Source organism: Phycodurus eques, unplaced genomic scaffold (assembly GCF_024500275.1).
Source record: "Phycodurus eques isolate BA_2022a unplaced genomic scaffold, UOR_Pequ_1.1 contig_114, whole genome shotgun sequence".
Taxonomy (NCBI): Eukaryota; Metazoa; Chordata; class Actinopteri; order Syngnathiformes; family Syngnathidae; genus Phycodurus; species Phycodurus eques.
Window position 1 is genome coordinate 1 of NW_026904111.1, and position 20,340 is coordinate 20,340.

At 45.0% G+C, this 20,340-nt stretch overlaps 1 long non-coding RNA gene across 1 annotated transcript; it reads right to left on the reverse strand.

Moving 5' to 3' along the window:
- Positions 1-12,179: 12,179 nt before the first annotated feature.
- On the reverse strand, positions 12,180-20,108 carry LOC133398400 (uncharacterized). Its single transcript, XR_009767805.1, has 5 exons — positions 19,819-20,108; positions 15,327-15,432; positions 14,799-14,926; positions 14,611-14,720; positions 12,180-13,060 (listed from the first exon to the last, which is right to left on the reverse strand). It is a non-coding gene; the product is annotated as an uncharacterized LOC133398400 (long non-coding RNA).
- Between the last annotated feature and the right edge of the window lie 232 nt (positions 20,109-20,340).

A 20,340-nucleotide genomic window follows, 5' to 3' on the forward strand; every position in this document is an offset into this window, starting at 1 on the left:
AACCCTAACCCTAACCCTAACCCTAACCCTAACCCTAACCCTAACCCTAACCCTAACCCTAACCCTAACCTAACCCTAACCCTAACCCTAACCCTAACCCTAACCCTAACCCTAACCCTAACCCTAACCCTAACCCTAACCCTAACCCTAACCCTAACCCTAACCCTAACCCTAACCCTAACCCTAACCCTAACCCTAACCCTAACCCTAACCCTAACCCTAACCCTAACCCTAACCCTAACCCTAACCCTAACCCTAACCCTAACCTAACCCTAACCCTAACCCTAACCCTAACCCTAACCCTAACCCTAACCCTAACCCTAACCCTAACCCTAACCCTAACCCTAACCCTAACCTAACCTAACCCTAACCCTAACCCTAACCCTAACCCTAACCCTAACCCTAACCCTAACCCTAACCCTAACCCTAACCCTAACCCTAACCCTAACCCTAACCCTAACCCTAACCCTAACCCTAACCCTAACCCTAACCTAACCCTAACCCTAACCTAACCCTAACCCTAACCCTAACCCTAACCCTAACCCTAACCCTAACCCTAACCCTAACCCTAACCCTAACCCTAACCCTAACCCTAACCCTAACCCTAACCCTAACCCTAACCCTAACCCTAACCCTAACCCTAACCCTAACCCTAACCCTAACCCTAACCCTAACCCTAACCCTAACCCTAACCCTAACCCTAACCCTAACCCTAACCCTAACCCTAACCTAACCCTAACCCTAACCCTAACCCTAACCCTAACCCTAACCCTAACCCTAACCCTAACCCTAACCCTAACCCTAACCCTAACCCTAACCCTAACCCTAACCCTAACCTAACCCTAACCCTAACCCTAACCCTAACTAACCCTAACCCTAACCCTAACCCTAACCCTAACCCTAACCCTAACCCTAACCCTAACCCTAACCCTAACCCTAACCCTAACCCTAACCCTAACCCTAACCCTAACCCTAACCCTAACCCTAACCCTAACCCTAACCCTAACCCTAACCCTAACCCTAACCCTAACCCTAACCCTAACCCTAACCCTAACCCTAACCCTAACCCTAACCCTAACCCTAACCCTAACCCTAACCCTAACCCTAACCCTAACCCTAACCCTAACCCTAACCCTAACCCTAACCCTACTAACCCTAACCCTAACCCTAACCCTAACCCTAACCCTAACCTAACCCTAACCCTAACCCTAACCCTAACCCTAACCCTAACCCTAACCCTAACCCTAACCCTAACCCTAACCCTAACCCTAACCCTAACCCTAACCCTAACCCTAACCCTAACCCTAACCCTAACCCTAACCCTAACCCTAACCCTAACCCTAACCCTAACCCTAACCCTAACCCTAACCCTAACCCTAACCCTAACCCTAACCCTAACCCTAACCCTAACCCTAACCCTAACCCTAACCCTAACCCTAACCCTAACCCTAACCCTAACCCTAACCCTAACCCTAACCTAACCCTAACCCTAACCCTAACCCTAACCTAACCCTAACCCTAACCCTAACCCTAACCTAACCCTAACCCTAACCCTAACCCTAACCCTAACCCTAACCCTAACCCTAACCCTAACCCTAACCCTAACCCTAACCCTAACCCTAACCCTAACCCTAACCCTAACCCTAACCCTAACCCTAACCCTAACCCTAACCCTAACCCTAACCCTAACCCTAACCCTAACCCTAACCCTAACCCTAACCCTAACCCTAACCCTAACCCTAACCCTAACCCTAACCCTAACCCTAACCCTAACCCTAACCCTAACCCTAACCCTAACCCTAACCCTAACCCTAACCCTAACCCTAACCCTAACCCTAACCCTAACCCTAACCCTAACCCTAACCCTAACCCTAACCCTAACCCTAACCCTAACCCTAACCCTAACCCTAACCCTAACCCTAACCCTAACCCTAACCCTAACCCTAACCCTAACCCTAACCCTAACCCTAACCCTAACCCTAACCCTAACCCTAACCCTAACCCTAACCCTAACCCTAACCCTAACCCTAACCCTAACCCTAACCCTAACCCTAACCCTAACCCTAACCCTAACCCTAACCCTAACCCTAACCCTAACCCTAACCCTAACCCTAACCCTAACCCTAACCCTAACCCTAACCCTAACCCTAACCCTAACCCTAACCCTAACCCTAACCCTAACCCTAACCCTAACCCTAACCCTAACCCTAACCCTAACCCTAACCCTAACCCTAACCCTAACCCTAACCCTAACCCTAACCCTAACCCTAACCCTAACCCTAACCCTAACCCTAACCCTAACCCTAACCCTAACCCTAACCCTAACCCTAACCCTAACCCTAACCCTAACCCTAACCCTAACCCTAACCCTAACCCTAACCCTAACCCTAACCCTAACCCTAACCTAACCCTAACCCTAACCCTAACCCTAACCCTAACCCTAACCCTAACCCTAACCCTAACCCTAACCCTAACCCTAACCCTAACCCTAACCCTAACCCTAACCCTAACCCTAACCCTAACCTAACCCTAACCCTAACCCTAACCCTAACCCTAACCTAACCCTAACCCTAACCCTAACCCTAACCCTAACCTAACCCTAACCCTAACCCTAACCTAACCCTAACCCTAACCCTAACCCTAACCCTAACCCTAACCCTAACCCTAACCCTAACCCTAACCCTAACCCTAACCCTAACCCTAACCCTAACCCTAACCCTAACCCTAACCTAACCTAACTAACCCTAACCCTAACCCTAACCCTAACTACTAACCCTAACCCTAACCCTAACCCTAACCCTAACCCTAACCCTAACCCTAACCCTAACCCTAACCCTAACCTAACCTAACCTAAACCCTAACCCTAACCCTAACCCTAACCCTAACCCTAACCCTAACCCTAACCCTAACCCTAACCCTAACCCTAACCCTAACCCTAACCCTAACCCTAACCTAACCCTAACCCTAACCCTAACCCTAACCCTAACCCTAACCCTAACCCTAACCCTAACCCTAACCCTAACCCTAACCCTAACCCTAACCCTAACCCTAACCCTAACCCTAACCCTAACCCTAACCCTAACCCTAACCCTAACCCTAACCCTAACCCTAACCCTAACCCTAACCCTAACCCTAACCCTAACCCTAACCCTAACCCTAACCCTAACCCTAACCCTAACCCTAACCCTAACCCTAACCCTAACCCTAACCCTAACCCTAACCCTAACCCTAACCCTAACCCTAACCCTAACCCTAACCCTAACCCTAACCCTAACCCTAACCCTAACCCTAACCCTAACCCTAACCCTAACCCTAACCCTAACCCTAACCCTAACCCTAACCCTAACCCTAACCCTAACCCTAACCCTAACCCTAACCCTAACCCTAACCCTAACCCTAACCCTAACCTAACCCTAACCCTAACCCTAACCCTAACCCTAACCCTAACCCTAACCCTAACCCTAACCCTAACCCTAACCCTAACCCTAACCCTAACCCTAACCCTAACCCTAACCCTAACCCTAACCCTAACCCTAACCCTAACCCTAACCCTAACCCTAACCCTAACCCTAACCCTAACCCTAACCCTAACCCTAACCCTAACCCTAACCCTAACCCTAACCCTAACCCTAACCCTAACCCTAACCCTAACCCTAACCCTAACCCTAACCCTAACCCTAACCCTAACCCTAACCCTAACCCTAACCCTAACCCTAACCCTAACCCTAACCTAACCCTAACCCTAACCCTAACCTAACCCTAACCCTAACCCTAACCCTAACCCTAACCCTAACCCTAACCCTAACCCTAACCCTAACCCTAACCCTAACCCTAACCTAACCCTAACCCTAACCCTAACCCTAACCCTAACCCTAACCCTAACCCTAACCCTAACCCTAACCCTAACCCTAACCCTAACCCTAACCCTAACCCTAACCCTAACCCTAACCCTAACCCTAACCCTAACCCTAACCCTAACCCTAACCCTAACCCTAACCCTAACCCTAACCCTAACCCTAACCCTAACCCTAACCCTAACCCTAACCCTAACCCTAACCCTAACCCTAACCCTAACCCTAACCCTAACCCTAACCCTAACCCTAACCCTAACCCTAACCCTAACCCTAACCCTAACCCTAACCCTAACCCTAACCCTAACCCTAACCCTAACCCTAACCCTAACCCTAACCCTAACCCTAACCCTAACCCTAACCCTAACCCTAACCCTAACCCTAACCCTAACCCTAACCCTAACCCTAACCCTAACCCTAACCCTAACCCTAACCCTAACCCTAACCCTAACCCTAACCCTAACCCTAACCCTAACCCTAACCCTAACCCTAACCCTAACCCTAACCCTAACCCTAACCCTAACCCTAACCCTAACCCTAACCCTAACCCTAACCCTAACCCTAACCCTAACCCTAACCCTAACCCTAACCCTAACCCTAACCCTAACCCTAACCCTAACCCTAACCCTAACCCTAACCCTAACCCTAACCCTAACCCTAACCCTAACCCTAACCCTAACCCTAACCCTAACCCTAACCCTAACCCTAACCCTAACCCTAACCCTAACCCTAACCCTAACCCTAACCCTAACCCTAACCCTAACCCTAACCCTAACCCTAACCCTAACCCTAACCCTAACCCTAACCCTAACCCTAACCCTAACCCTAACCCTAACCCTAACCCTAACCCTAACCCTAACCCACACTAACCCTAACCTAACCCTAACCCTAACCCTAACCCTAACCCTAACCCTAACCCTAACCCTAACCCTAACCCTAACCCTAACCCTAACCCTAACCCTAACCCTAACCCTAACCCTAACCCTAACCCTAACCCTAACCCTAACCCTAACCCTAACCCTAACCCTAACCCTAACCCTAACCCTAACCCTAACCCTAAACCCTAACCCTAACCCTAACCCTAACCCTAACCTAACCCTAACCCTAACCCTAACCCTAACCCTAACCCTAACCCTAACCCTAACCCTAACCCTAACCCTAACCCTAACCCTAACCCTAACCCTAACCCTAACCCTAACCCTAACCCTAACCCTAACCTAACCTAACCCTAACCCTAACCCTAACCCTAACCCTAACCCTAACCCTAACCCTAACCCTAACCCTAACCCTAACCCTAACCCTAACCCTAACCCTAACCCTAACCCTAACCCTAACCCTAACCCTAACCCTAACCCTAACCCTAACCCTAACCCTAACCCTAACCCTAACCCTAACCCTAACCCTAACCCTAACCCTAACCCTAACCCTAACCCTAACCCTAACCCTAACCCTAACCCTAACCCTAACCCTAACCCTAACCCTACTAACCCTAACCCTAACTCTAACCCTAACCCTAACCTAACCCTAACCCTAACCCTAACCCTAACCCTAACCCTAACCTAACTAACCCTAACTAACTAACCCTAACCCTAACCCTAACCCTAACCCTAACCCTAACCCTAACCCTAACCCTAACCCTAACCCTAACCCTAACCCTAACCCTAACCTAACCCTAACCCTAACCCTAACCCTAACCCTAACCCTAACCCTAACCCTAACCCTAACCCTAACCCTAACCCTAACCCTAACCCTACTAACTAACCCTAACCCTAACCCTAACCCTAACCCTAACCCTAACCCTAACCCTAACCCTAACTAACCCTAACCCTAACCCTAACCCTAACCCTAACCCTAACCCTAACCCTAACCCTAACCCTAACCCTAACCCTAACCTGGGATCCGAGGGATCCATCCGCAACAGAGGAGGTGATGCCGGACGAGCACGTGAACCAACAAATTGGACCTTAGTCAGGTTGGTGGAATGAGTGTGGCTGGAGTTGGCGTCAGTGGGGGGGGTCGCGTTGTGGGGGGATTCCTGCCGGCTCCTCCTTGGAGGACCGGATGCCTCACCCACTCCGGATCCTAACCATAACCCCAGAGGGGTCCAGCCCTAACCTTAAATTTGGATCTGCGCAACCCCAGTTACGCCATTAAATTCGGGGGATAACCCGAACCCTAGGGCCTCTCCCAATGGGGCGAAAAATTAACACCAAAAGAAAATCAAAATAACTCAAAAATGAAAGGAGAAATCACTCAAAGACTACAAGAAAATCAAAATAACTCAAAAATGAAAGGAGAAATCACTCAAAGACTACAAGAGTAAAGAACAGAAGCAAAATAACTCAAAAAATAAAGGAGAAATCACTCAAACACTAAAAGAGTAAAGAACAGAAGCAAAATAACTCAAAAAAGAAAAGAGAAATCACTCAAACACTAAAAGAGTAAAGAACAGAAGAAAAGAGTAAAGAACAGAAGCGGAACCAAAAACAAGCGGAACCAAAAAACAAGCCCAACAAGAGGGGACGGAAAAGAGTGGAACGCAGACAGGAAATGACTAAGCGGAAAACACAAACAAGGAAGTGGAGTGGAGCTGACCAAGCGGGAAACACAAACACAGAAGAGGAACCAAAAGACCAACAGAGGAACCAAAACAAACCACAATTGAAGAAAAGCAACGGAAAGAGGAACAGCTACGAGACAGAATAAACAAGAGAAGATTTTGTTTTAAAGAAAAGCATCTTGGGGAAACGACAAACGGAAGGACAAGAAGTCCAACAGACACAGTGAGTAAGCAGTGCCTGAAGAAGGCTAAACCAAGCCGAAACGTCGCGCGCGAAAAGCTTACTCGGGGGAATGATGCTGGACTGATGTGGGGGGTGCCATTAATTGTATATGTGTATGTATTTATTTTGGGGCGGACATGCCATTTTTTATTTGATGGACAGGGGGCGCCAAATTTGGTTAGGGGAATGGTGAAAAGACAAAGAAAGAGGTGGAACTAAAATAAATTGAACCTAAATTAAGGAGGAATTGAACCTAAATTAAGGATAACAAAGTCAAAATTAGGACAGACAAACTTAAAACCTAAATTAGGAGGATGGACGGAACATAATGTAACTAATGGAAGGAGGTTGGCACGCCAAATTCGGCCAATTAGAAGAAAAACAAAAGGAAAAGTCTAAATTTAGAAAACTAAGAAAAACAAAACAAAGACAAAAAAGTCACAAACACAAAGTCAAATAAGGACACAGAGTGATCAAAAGCAATTTTATTAACTTTGGAGGATGGACGGAACATAATGTAACTAATGGAAGGAGGTTGGCACGCCAAATTCGGCTAATTAGAAGAAAAACAAAATGAAAAGTCTAAATTTAGAAAACTAAGAAAAACAAAACAAAGACAAAAAAGTCACAAATACAAAGTCAAATAAGGACACAGAGTGATTAAAAGCAATTTTATTAACAAAAAAACAAATGGAAGTCAAACAAGACAAAAAATAAAGTCAAATAAGGACACAGGGTGATAACAAAAGACAAATTGAAGTCAAACAAGACAAAAAGGTCAAAACAAACATAAAACCAAATACGGAACAATTGAAGTCAAATAAGACAACAAAAAGGTCAAAACAAACATCAAATTAAAGCAGTAACTCAAATCGGAGTACATTAAAAGGGGAATTCTCCCGCGTGTCTCAGTGGTGGGGCCGGGCGGTTGCGTAGTGTGGAGCTTGGGGGATGGACAGTGCATTCCTTCCTCTCTGGGGGGCGCTCGCGTCCCCAGAGGGGGAGGCTCGGATTCCCTCCCCTAACCCTAACCCTCTAACCCTAACCCTAACCCTAACCCTAACCCTAACCCTAACCCTAACCCTAACCCTAACCCTAACCCTAACCCTAACCCTAACCCTAACCCTAACCCTAACCCTAACCTAACCCTAACCCTAACCCTAACCCTAACCCTAACCCTAACCCTAACCCTAACCCTAACCCTAACCCTAACCCTAACCCTAACCCTAACCCTTTAATTCTAACTCTAATTGTCTTCGCAACCCTAACCCTAGCATAGAAATAAAGAAATAATTAATTAAATATATCATTGAGTAAAACAGAGATAAAAACCATTAAAACACATAAACTACACATATAAAACAATTAAAACACCAATACATTCAACAAACTTCAGATTAAAAGTTAAAAATATCAAAGGTGGTATGAAGATTAAAATCCATTTAATAATAATTAATATAGTTATAATGCATTATATGTGCAGTTTTACAATGGCAAAACTCATGAGAACTACATTTCATTGGGGGATTATAGGGTTAAGGGTAATGGTGAAAAATAAATTCGGTTCATTGTTGGGAGAAAAAGTTATGCAAATGAGGGATATAAAAGCCAGCGCACACGAAGAGCCTCAGTTTGCATTTGACCACCGGAGTGACAACACAAAGAGCTGCGCTTGGGGAATCTGTGTGCCAGGGACCTGAAGAAGGCTCACAAGAGCCGAAACGTCGTCCAGGCACACGGGGATACAATTCTTGGGGGGTTTTTTTTGGTTGTTTTTTTTGTTTTGGTTTTTTCAATTGTTTTTTGGTTTTTTGGTTGATTATTATAAAAATACATTACAAATTGATACCTTGGCTAATAAATACAAAACAAATCAAACAATTCATTACTTATATAACCAAGGCGAATTCTTTACTTATATAACCAACCAAAAAAGGCTATTAAAAAAGTCTATAAATAAAAAAGCTATTTAAAAAGGGTATAAATAAAAAAATAGTCTATAAATAAGCTATAAAAAAGGCTATTAAAAAAAGTCGATAAAAAAAGAATATAAAAAAGCTATGAATGAAAAAGCTACTAAAAGTCGATAAAAAAGGCTATTATAAAAGTCTAAAAAAAAGTGTAAAAAAGTCTATTAAAAAAAGTATAAAAGTCAATACAAAAAGGCTAAAAAAAAGTCTATAAAAGTCTATAAAAAAAGTATAAAATAAAGTCTATGTAAAAAAGTCTATAAATAAAAAGGTCTACAAATAAAAAAAATTATAAATAAAAATGCTATTAAAAAAAGTCCAAAAAAAGGCGATAAAAACGTATATAAAAGAAAAGTACAAAAAGAAAGTCTATAAAAAAAGTATAAAATCAAAAGTCTTAAAAAAAGCCTATAAATAAAAAAGTCTACAAATAAAAAAAGTCTGTAAATAAAAAAGCTATTAAAAAAAGTACAAAATAAAGTGTATAAATAAAAAAGTATTAAAAAAACTATAAAAAAAGGTTAAAAAAAAAGTCTATAAAATTAAAAGTCTAACCCTAAGCATCACCGGGAACGGGAGGACGGAGGGGAGCGTTGGGGGAAGGACCGTGCACCCCCCTCCCGATCCTGGAAGGGGGATTACGTCCCTGTGTCCGGGAGAGCTCGGTTCCCCTCACCTAACCCTACCCGTTAATATAGTACATCTAAAATAATAAATTACATAAAGTAGACTATACAATTAATTGGGAATTTAAAAAATAATTACAGACAGTCAACATACGACAGTTCAAACTTTGCTCAAAATGGCGACCGCAGAGAAGCAGCGGTGACGTCACATTCAAGCGACACTTCCGCCATGAGGACGAAGACAATTATGCATAACGCCGCTAAAACACCACGCCAACACTTGAAAATGCTTCACACCACAAGCCAGCGACCCCACCAAGTCAATTATTATTCATTTGGGCGTCGAGTAAAGCTCAAACTTTGCTCAACAAAACAGCCACGCGCAACAGCGGCGGCGTCATATTCAAGCGACACTCCCGCCACGATGACGACGGAAATTGGGCATTACAACACCGCTAAAACACTCAAATGCTTCACACCGCCGCAAAGTGTAAAACGCCAAGCCAACGACGCGACCAGGTCAATTATTCATTTGGTCGTCGAGTAAAGATCAAACTTTGCTCAAAATGGCGACCGCGGAGAAGCTGCAGTGACGTCACATTCGAGCGACGCTTCCGCCATGAGGACGAAGACAATTGTGCATAACAACACCGCTAAAACCACACTAACACTCGAAAATGCTTCACATCACAAGCCGGCGACGCCATCGAGTCAATTATTCATTTGGGCGTCGAGTAAAGTTCAAACTTTACTCAAAATGGCGACCGCGGAGCAGCAGTGTCGACGTCATATTCAAGCGACACTCCCGCCATGAGGACGAAGACAATTGTGCATTACAACACCGCTTAAATAATGTAAACTCCTTCGCACCACTCACGCGAAGTGTAAAACGCCAAGCCAGCGACGCCAATTACACATTTGGGCGTCGAATAAAGCTCAAAGTTTACTAAACAATGGCGACCGCGGAGCAGAAACGCTGCCCCAGTGACGTCACATTTAAGCGACAGCCCCGCCGCAGGACGACGGCAATTGTGCGTTACAACACCGATCAAAAAAACTCCAAACGCATTCGCACCGCTCGGGCAATGTGTAAAATGCCAAACCGGTGACGCCAGGAAGCCTATTATGCATTTGGTCGTTAAGTAAAGCTCGAACTTTGCGCCACAAAATGGCGACCCCGCAGATACACTGAGCTGTGTAAGCACCAACTAACGCATCTAAAATCACTCACAAGACACTATCAGACTCCGGGTGGGTGCCCGAGTCAAACATGTCAAAAACGCGCTCAAATAAGTCAAGACACAGGCAAAAACAACATTCATTGCTAGAGAGCGTGAAACAGCACCCTCACCTTGACTGGAACAAAGAGGAAGTCACGCCACTCGCCTCAGGCGTTTAAGCGATCCAAACCGGAAATAGATTTACTGCATTAACCAATCAGCTTAGTTTGCGTACCTTTTGGCGCAAAATGCGACCAATCAGATGACCGAGTCCTAATTATGTCCGAGAACTGTACATTTCTCATTTCTCGCTTGATTAAAGTCATTCACGTGATGCCTAAGTCTGCTGTACTCGTACTGGTACTAGGAGGAAAGGTTGCCGAATAGGTTTCATTTGCATCACAGTTTTTATTTTTGAAATAACTGAATGGTTCAGGGTCACGACACACAATGGAAGTCTTTCATTCATATGTTATATTTTCAAAGACATTTAGGAAACAAAGATTCCCCAAAAAGTTTGGATTCTGCAGCGTTTGCAATAAATGTAGTACAATTTTTACATAGTTGTTTAATTAGTCTGCATTGAGTCTCATGAGGCCACAATTTGGGTATAAGTGCATTACTTTTCTATTTAGAAGTGGAGGTATTTTTCACTTCATTTGCACAATGCACTGCAACAATCGCTTAGTTTTCCAATAGTTTATTCCTTCCTGGATGGATTCACAAACAATATACAGAACACACTGAGGCATTTGACACGCACACCTGTCATGCAATAGTCCATCTGAAAGCAGAATTGTGTTGGAAAAAGAGGCAAAGTCAGTTTATGACAGAACACCTTTATAGCTCTTCACTCTAAACATTTCATTAATCAACAATTAAGAGAAATGACAACTTCATATTGTCAGCTTTGTTGGCAAGCGGCAAGCGTTTTACATGCAAGTACTAATAAAACCTACTTTTAAGTCAGACACGTTGGAAGCAGCAGCAGACGCACATTTATCATACCATCAAGTCATTTTAATTTCCAAAGCTTATCTTTGTTACATGACGGAACAACTGGCAACACGCACACACTCGTGCAACAATGCGGGGTGCACACACCCCGCATTGTGGAATCATTAACCCCATTAAAATTTAATATACATGAGCTTTCTTTTTAAAACCGATATACACGTTGCAATCATATGTTCGGAACAAGTTGATGATACCGTTTCAAAAAGTGACACATTGTACACAAACATTTTATCTTCAACAATAAGTGATTCATGAGTCGACTTAAGCTTTGGCTTTAAACTTCAAATGGATAACGTGGTTACCGTGGTAACACGTTGGCCGGGCGCATCAGTGGACACGGGAGCGGGAACGCCACAGCCATGGATCGCCTCGATGGGCGTGCGTTTTTACATTACATATTTAATGGTTCATCACAAATTCATATTCTTCACCTAATTTGACGTAAATGCGTGTACACGCGCATTTCCCTACAGACACCGTAAACTTGAAATGAACGCCACATTGCACACACCGCTGGAGTGTGTCGCTCTACTTGGCACAACACCACAAAAGCCTTGAAGGCAAAAAGGCAGCAGCGCACACTGGATGCGGAAACTGCACCCGACGACAGTGGAGCTTGGCGATGCTCGACCGTGAGCGGAAACGAGCGTGTTCCTGCACGCGCTATCGTTTAGTATGCCCCTCGCAGCAAGCATCGGCTTAGACTAAACATGCTTATGCAAACGACGAATTTTCCATTTGGCCAACTTGATTTCTTGATGGATCCAATCGTGTTTATGAACGCACGGGGGGGATGGTTGGGGGGACCTGTGGGTGGTGGGGGATTGGACAGCAAACCCACGAGAGCGAGACGATAAGAACAATTGGCAAAGCAAACATTCAAATTGATGCATTATATCTAGAGTCAGCTGATCATGAACCACCCCCATGACCTCTTTGGTTGAGGTCACAACAAGCCAAACAAAGTAAAAACCACTTGAGCACCTTGCATGTGCACATCATTATCAGTATTATTATCAGTAGTATTATTAACAGCAGCGGCACAGTGGACGACTGGTTAGAACGTCAGCCTCACGGTTCTGAGGACCCGGATTCAATCCCCGGCCCCGCCTGTGTGGAGTTTCCATGTTCTCCCCGTGCCTGCGTGGATTTTCTCCGAGCACTCCGGTTTCCTCCCGCATCCCAAAAACATGCATTCATTGGAGACTCTAACTTGCCCGTAGGTGTGACTCTGCGTACGAATGGTTGTTAGTTTGTATGTGCCCTGCGATTGGCTGGCAACCGGTTCAGGGTGTACCCCGCCTCCTGCCCGATGACGGCTGGGATAGGCTCCGGCACGCCCGCGACCCTAGTGAGGAGAAGCGGCTCAGAAAATGGATGGATTGTTAACAGCTCGACACACAAATACATTCCATGTTTTTCTTTTCTGTTCGACGTCTAAGATTTCTGCACATCGGCTTCTGGTGTCATTGAAGGTTGCGTGCGTGGAAACAAGGTGTCCACGAAAAGTCTCATTTCAGTCTGAAGGCGGTTTCCATCGTGTTGTTTCTAAAAGATGGCTGTAGTCTGCTGCATACAAGCAACGTGTCGACACTGTTGATGACAAAATGACATAATTATAAGCTCTTTCATGAGCACAGCAGGCTGGTGGAGGAGCAATGCGAGTGACACCGCTTCGAAAAAAAAAGCACAGTAAGGAAACGCAAAACAGCTAATCCTTGCCGCCTACGCCGCAGTCAGGACAGCGGGTGCAGGCGGATAAGAGGACGGCATCTCCTCACTCGCGGCGGTCAAGGTTAGGGGCCGGAAAAGATCGTCGGTTGCCTGGCGATTCTGCTTCAGGAGTCGTACACTTGACATCCCGTGTTCCTAAAGCGGCACGACCGCAAACGATTACAAACTCCAAATGCGAGCTCGTACAAAAACCACGCTGTGTCCTATAGGTTGGATATCATTGGCGTTGGGTGGAATAATACAAAACCATTACTTTTCAGGAAAACAAAATAACTACGTCTTTATTAACACTGCATCGTCAAAGAGCAAGCGATTTACAACGCTGAGTCATTTGTAAGAATAACAGTCCCACGCGGACTGAACAACAGTATCAATAGGTGAAAAAATATTCAATTGAACAGGTTTGGGTAAGTCGCTGATGGTGTAGTGGTGCGCTAGCCTGACTTTGGTGCGGGCAGCGTAGGTTCAGTTCCCACTAAGTGATGGTGTGAATGTGAGTGCGAATGGTTGTCCCTGTCTATATGTGCCCTGTGACGGACTGGCGACCAGTTCAGGGTGTAGTCCGCCTTTCTCCCAAAGTCAGCTGGGAAAGGCTCCGACGCAGCGCCCCGCGACCTTTACCGGTCGGTATAAGCGGTGTTGAAAATGGATGGATGGACGGACTAAATTTGGACATGGAAGATTTTGGCCCGATGCCCGCAATATGTACACTATATACACGTGCGCACAAAAATGATTTCCAAAAGTTCTTCTAAAAACAGTACATCTTTAACAACTGGCCACAACTTTAGGACCAATTATCATTTATAAAATACTTTTTGGATTGAAAATGTCAGAGAGGTATTCATTTAAAAAAAAAAAAAAAAAAAAAAAAAAACTCACTACACATGCTACTTTGTGTTGAAAACAATCGGAGCTGGCACGCTGACATCTAATGATGTTCATGTTGCAACCTACATCGGCAGTGTGCAAGCACGCATGTTCTCAGGACAAAGGCTATTTCGGTGGGTGAGGCTCTCAAAAAGGAAAGGAGAATAAATGTGTGGACAATATGGAAAGGGGGGAAAAGGAATGCTGTGTGAAAGCAGCTTCAAGTAGCTGGCAATGCAGCTGCAAATTATACCTCACCGGGCCGCTAGAGGGAAGCAAAGTAGCCTGCTCAAAACAACAGTCCAAATTCCAATTTGTCTGCGAGATGACTTTGGGTATGTTTTGTCGGCTGTTCCGACCTGAGAGCGAGCGGTTTAACTTTTGCTTGTGGAGCTTTTCCTTCTCCCTCTTCACCTTGACATGATCTTGAGCTTTATGCTGCTTTTACTACTGGGACGCGCCAACCCCTGGATGCACACACAATCACACGTGGCACAACGCACACAAGCACGCACGCCAGGGTGTTTCGCAATCCTTACCTCCTCGGCACAATGCGTGAGTGGACAAACTGGATGTCATCCAGTTTGTGGAGCTCAGCACTCAGGCTGTTCAGGGTTAAGCGGAGCCCCTCTTCCTCGGCGAACTCGGACTGAGGAGGATGAGAAGAAGGGTGCGTGAGAGATCGGATGGCCAAAAAGTGGCAGCAGCTAGTGGCGAGAGAGGTTACCGGATGTTTTCCATCCAGAAGCATGGTTGTCTCTGCCTGGAGAACTTTGCTGCTGTTGACAATTTCCACGGCTGTGCTGCGACTCCAAAACTCAAAATGAACACTTGTTTGAGTGATTTATCCAAAACCTACAAAACATGTATTTTTGGGAATTAAAGTCAAACATTTAAGGTTAGTGCTACATCAAAAGCAGAGTTGTGGCGCACTTTTCTTTTTAAATCCATGACATATCAGGCCACATGTTCTCTGGACGACAGTAAAGTAGTCCTGTGACATTCGTCGAGCCCTGCGCTCACTTTAACCGCGTACATCAGAATATGGTACAAAAATGCTATGAAATTCACACAACACACCGCACTGCAAAAGCTGTATCACGGGTACTTCGCATGGATGCGCTCTGGGATGGTTCGGGGTTGACACGTAACAGCGTCCCCGCACATCTCACGTACAAATGTGCATTGAGTGGGTCCAAAGGCGGGCCGTCTGTAGTCCCGTCTGGACCTATCTGCCTACACCTGGTGCCCCTACCTTAGGGCTGGACAGCTTGACCTTGGTCAGCACCGTGGCGCTGGCGTTGACAGCGTGTGCCAGCTCCTGCTCCTCCAGCTTGTGGGTCTTGGCGGCCTCGCGGATCCTGGGGAGGAGTGAAAATAGGAAGCGATGATGTGTCAAGTTAGGACATCTTTCTGTTGGATATACATTGATTTATATGGACATTACAAAACATTTGCCCATTATGGAGTTAATTTCTACATTGAAACACTAAATTTTAGTAGTGTAAAAAGAAAAGTAAATACAACGATGAGCAGAGGTTATATAAGGATGTGCAATCAGTTTAGCTCAATTCGAGTTGGTTCACCAGAGTGCGAACATCGCGAACCTGGTGTGCTGTGACTGTCTGCCATTAGACCTGAGGAAGGCTCAAGGAGCCAAAACGTTGTCTAGGCACACAGAATTGGACCGGAAGTCACAGCCTATTTCAGATTTGGCCATTTTTTTAGATTTTTTGGGTTTAATGAAAAATTTTTTTTTTGTTTTATTTTTAATTATATAAAAATACATTATCAATACAGATCTAACCTAATAAATAGCTCAATTGAAAACGACCATTATTATTTATATAGCAAAGGCGAATCCATTACAATTAATAAATAAATAAATATTACTGGATAAAATATAAATATCCACATAAATTAAAAACACAAAAATGTGGAATGGACAGTGGACCCAAGTCTACTATGGACGACGACGCCAACAGGCGCGTCACCGGGAACGGGAGGACAGAGGGGAGCGTTGGGGGAAGGACCGTGCACCTCCCTCCCGATCCTGGAAGGGGGATTATATCCCTGTGTCCAGGTTTCCCTCACCGAACCCTTCATTCCCCTCACCTAACCCTTCATTCCCCTACCCTAACCGCTAACCCTAATTTACACTAACCCTTATAAAAGATAAATAAATGAATAAGAATAAATAAATTACTTATTAGAAAATCTCATGAACATTACGATAAATTAGGGGACAACAATAAAAACCAAGCATAGGATACAGATAAAGACATTAAAACAGGAAAGGGAACTAATTGGTGCATAAAAACAATAAAAAAATGATTTCAATTTATACGACATTTAAAACACTATGAAATTACATAAAATGGTAAATATGTTCCTAAAAAGATACAGGGATTGAAATTATATATAGTGCATATCAAGTTCTTATTAAAAAAATAAAAAAAAATAAAAATAACATTAAAAAAACACAGAAAAGCAATTAAAACTGTAAAACACATTAAAAAACAAAACCAGTTAAAAGATATGAATAAGATTACAATTTTGGTTAAAATAAGAATCAGAATCATTTTTATTTGCCAAGTATGTCCAAAACACACAAATAATTTGTCTCCGGGAGTTGGAGCCGCTCCAGTACAACAGACAGTCGATTTACAGAACACTTTGGAGACATAAAGACATTGACAAAAAACAATTGTGCAAAAAGATGCAGAGTCCTCTATCACTTAGAACAGTTCGAATGACTAATATTGCAATAGTCCGGTGCAATGACCATTGTGCATTTGAAGATACCAAATAAATAGAACAAAATAATCGTATGATAAAGGTTTTTTTCTAGCTGCTCTGAAAACATGGAACATATAGAAGATGGTTAGAGAGATCATTATGTGATTTTAATCACAATGAATAGTTATTATGCACAGGCAAGTACATCATTATCATGGAGACAGCTTTCGTTTTAAAGCCTTTTCACGTCATAGTACAGTACAAGCAATTCAGTCACCATGATAAATAATCGTACATCGTACATATGCAGTACAAATAGAAAATAAAAATATTGTCATGTACTGCCCTGCAGTATAATTTTTGGCGCAATGACCATTGTGCAAAGGGCGCTGAGACTTCAAGGAGTGTATGCGGTTTAAAGTGACGAGTAGTGCGATCATCTGGGACAATGTTGGTTGTGCAAATGTTACAGATACTCCTCAATCGGTGTGCAAATGGAGCAGATGCTAATCTGGCATGAGTGGCCAGTATATGCAAATAGTGCAGCATGGCGAGACAACAACAGTGAGTGCACGAGTAATACATAATTGGCCCCAGAGAAATGTGACAACGAACTCAAGTCAAAAAATTGTCAGCTTGTTGTAATGGAATTATAGGTTAGGTGTTTAAGAAGTTGATCGCAAGAGGGAAGAAGCTGTTGGAATGTCTACTAGTTCTAGTTTGCGTTGATCGGTAGCGCCTACCTGAGGGAAGGAGCCGGAAGAGCTGGTGACCGGGGTGCGGAGGGTCCGAGAGGATTTTGCACACCCTTGTCTTAGTTTTGGCAGCGCGTCTTAGTTCTGGCAGCCTCAATGGTGGATAGCGGGGGTACCGACAATCCTTTCAGCAGTTTTGATTGTCCGTTGCAGTCGGAGTTTGTCCTTTTTTGTAGCGGCGCCAAACCAGACTGTGATGGAAGAACACAGGACCGATTCGATGACCGCTGTGTAGAACTGTCTCAGCGGCTCCGGTGGCAGGCCGTGCTTTCTCAGAAGCCGCAGGAAGTACATCCTCTGCTGGGCCTTTTTGAGGACGGAGTTGATGTTGGTCGCCCACTTCAGGTCCTGAGAGACTGTAATTTCCAGGAACTTGAAGGTCTCGACGGTTGACACGAGGCAGCTGGACAACGTGAGGGGCAGCAGTGGCGAAGGATGCCTCCTGAAGTCCACGATCATCTCTACAGTCTTGAGCGTGTTCAGGTCCAGGTTGTGTCGGGCGCACCTCAGCTCCGGCCGCTCACCTTCCTGTCGATATGCAGACTCGTCACCTTGATGAGTCCGATGACAGTGGTGTCATCTGCAAACTTCAGGAGTTTGACAGTCGGGTGCGCTGAGGTGTTGTCGTTCGTGTAGAGAGAGAAGAGCAGCGGAGAGAGGACACAACCTTGGGGCGCCCCAGTGCTGATGCTGCGTGTGGACGAGGTGGCCTCCCCCAGCCTGACCTGCTTTGTCCTGCCCGTCAGAAAGCTGTAAATCCACTGGCAGATGGCATATCCCGCCGCCCTTTGTTTTCCCCGATGATTCCGTGTCGCGGTCCGCTTGATGAATGTGGAAGCGGGAAGCGTGACGGCGCCATCGGGTACGGCGTCGCAAAGCCGGGTCTCCGTGAAGCACATGGCCGCGGAACGTCCGAAGTCTTTACTGGTCTTTAACAGAAGATGAACCTTGTCCATTTTGTTGGGTAGGGAGCGTACATTCGCGAGGTGGATCGACGGGAACGCCGATCTGTGTCCTCTCTTGCGGAGTTTCACCTGAATGCCGGCTCGCTTCCCTCTGTTGCGCCGCTTCCGTCTCCGTGCGCCGAATACCGCGGCCGCCGCTCCGGTGAGTAACTCGGGGAAAAAATTGAGCGGATATTCGAAAGTTGGTGACAGAAAGTCCGGCGTAGCCTCCTAGATGGTTAGCAGGTCTCCCCTTGTGTAAGTGAGTCGTGTAAGGTCTCCAAAGACGGACGAAAAACACAAAAACAAAGACAATACTCGAGAGCGCGTTACCGAGGCGACCACACTGGTAGGCGCCATCTTGGATGGTATAAATACAGTTAAAATAGAGGTTATTTAATGGTTATAGACAATAAAAGAAAACAACATAGGGTTAATTTGAAGTTATGTTACTTTTAACACAAGTTAAAATGTAAAAAGAGCAGCATATAAAAGGCTGACAAGCCCAGAGGCCTCCGTTTTGTTTTGGATTTCGGAGGGAGAACATCACCAAAGAGTATAGCTGCTTTGCTGCTGTTGTTTTAAAAAAAAAAAAAAAAAAAAAAAAAAAAAAAGTGTGCCACGACCTGAGGAAGGCCCTTACAGGCCGAAACGTTGTCAGGGCACGCGCATAATAAGTTGTTATAGGTTTTTTGGTTTGAATTACGGATATTTTTTTTAATTGACTTTTATTTTATTTCTTTGATTCAAAGAAATTATAAATTAATAACGAAACTAATAAATAAACAACAAAAATAAAGATTACTGAAATAGCCAAGGCGAACTCAAAAGAAGCAAACATCACGGAGGGTGGGGGTTGGACAGAAGTCCGCTAGGGGCGGGGCCGCCAGCCCACATACCCCAGGGATTGTAACCAGGGTGACGGGAGGCGGAACCATGGGTGGATGGACCGTGCAAAATCCTTTCCTACAGGAAGAGGGGGCAATGCCCCCAATACCTGGTGGGGAAGAGTTCAGTTCCCCAAACCTAACCCTATGGGAGTGGTACACAGGAATTTTAAGATTAGCTGGACACGTACAAATTGAAATGGTGCGAATCGGTTGAGAAATTGGGAAACTGTAGCTAAATTTGTTAACATTTTTAATTTCTGGCTTTTATTTAGAAAATTCACAAAATTTAGGGAATGAGAGTGGTTCACAGGATGGCCAGAATGAGCTGAACACATAAAAGTTGAAGCGGTGTGACTTGCTCAGAGACTTTTGTGAGGGCTCTCCATATATAAGGGCTGTACAAATAAGCTTAGACTTACCATTTACCTCCCTTTGTAATGCCTTCCTCTCTGCAGCCGAGCAGCTGCTGTGCCACACCGTGATGCTGAAGCTGAGGACACTCTCCACCACATCTGTAGAAGCTCCTCAAGACATGGCGCCCCAGTCTGGCATGTCGCAGCTTCCGGATGAAGTAGAGATGTTACGCCTTCTTGAGCAGACGGGAAGGGTTTCGACTCCAGGTGAGGTCCACGGAAAGGTGGACTACGAGGTCCAGTGGTGTACCTTGAGATACAAGTAACTCGACACGAGTTTTTTTGCAAGATATGAGCCTTCATTCCGCCGTTTTGCTTTGATTTGCGAGCGTCAATTTAACATAGGAGCGCTTTCTGGTGGCAGTAAACTCAATTCAACTCACTTCGCAATCGGCACCACTTTAACAAATGGTGATCATCCATCCCTTCTCTTAACCGCTTATCCTCACCCGGGTAACGGGTGTGCTGGCGCCTATCTCAGCTGACTTCAAGAAGCAAGTGCAAGAAGCTGAGTACACCAGAACCAGT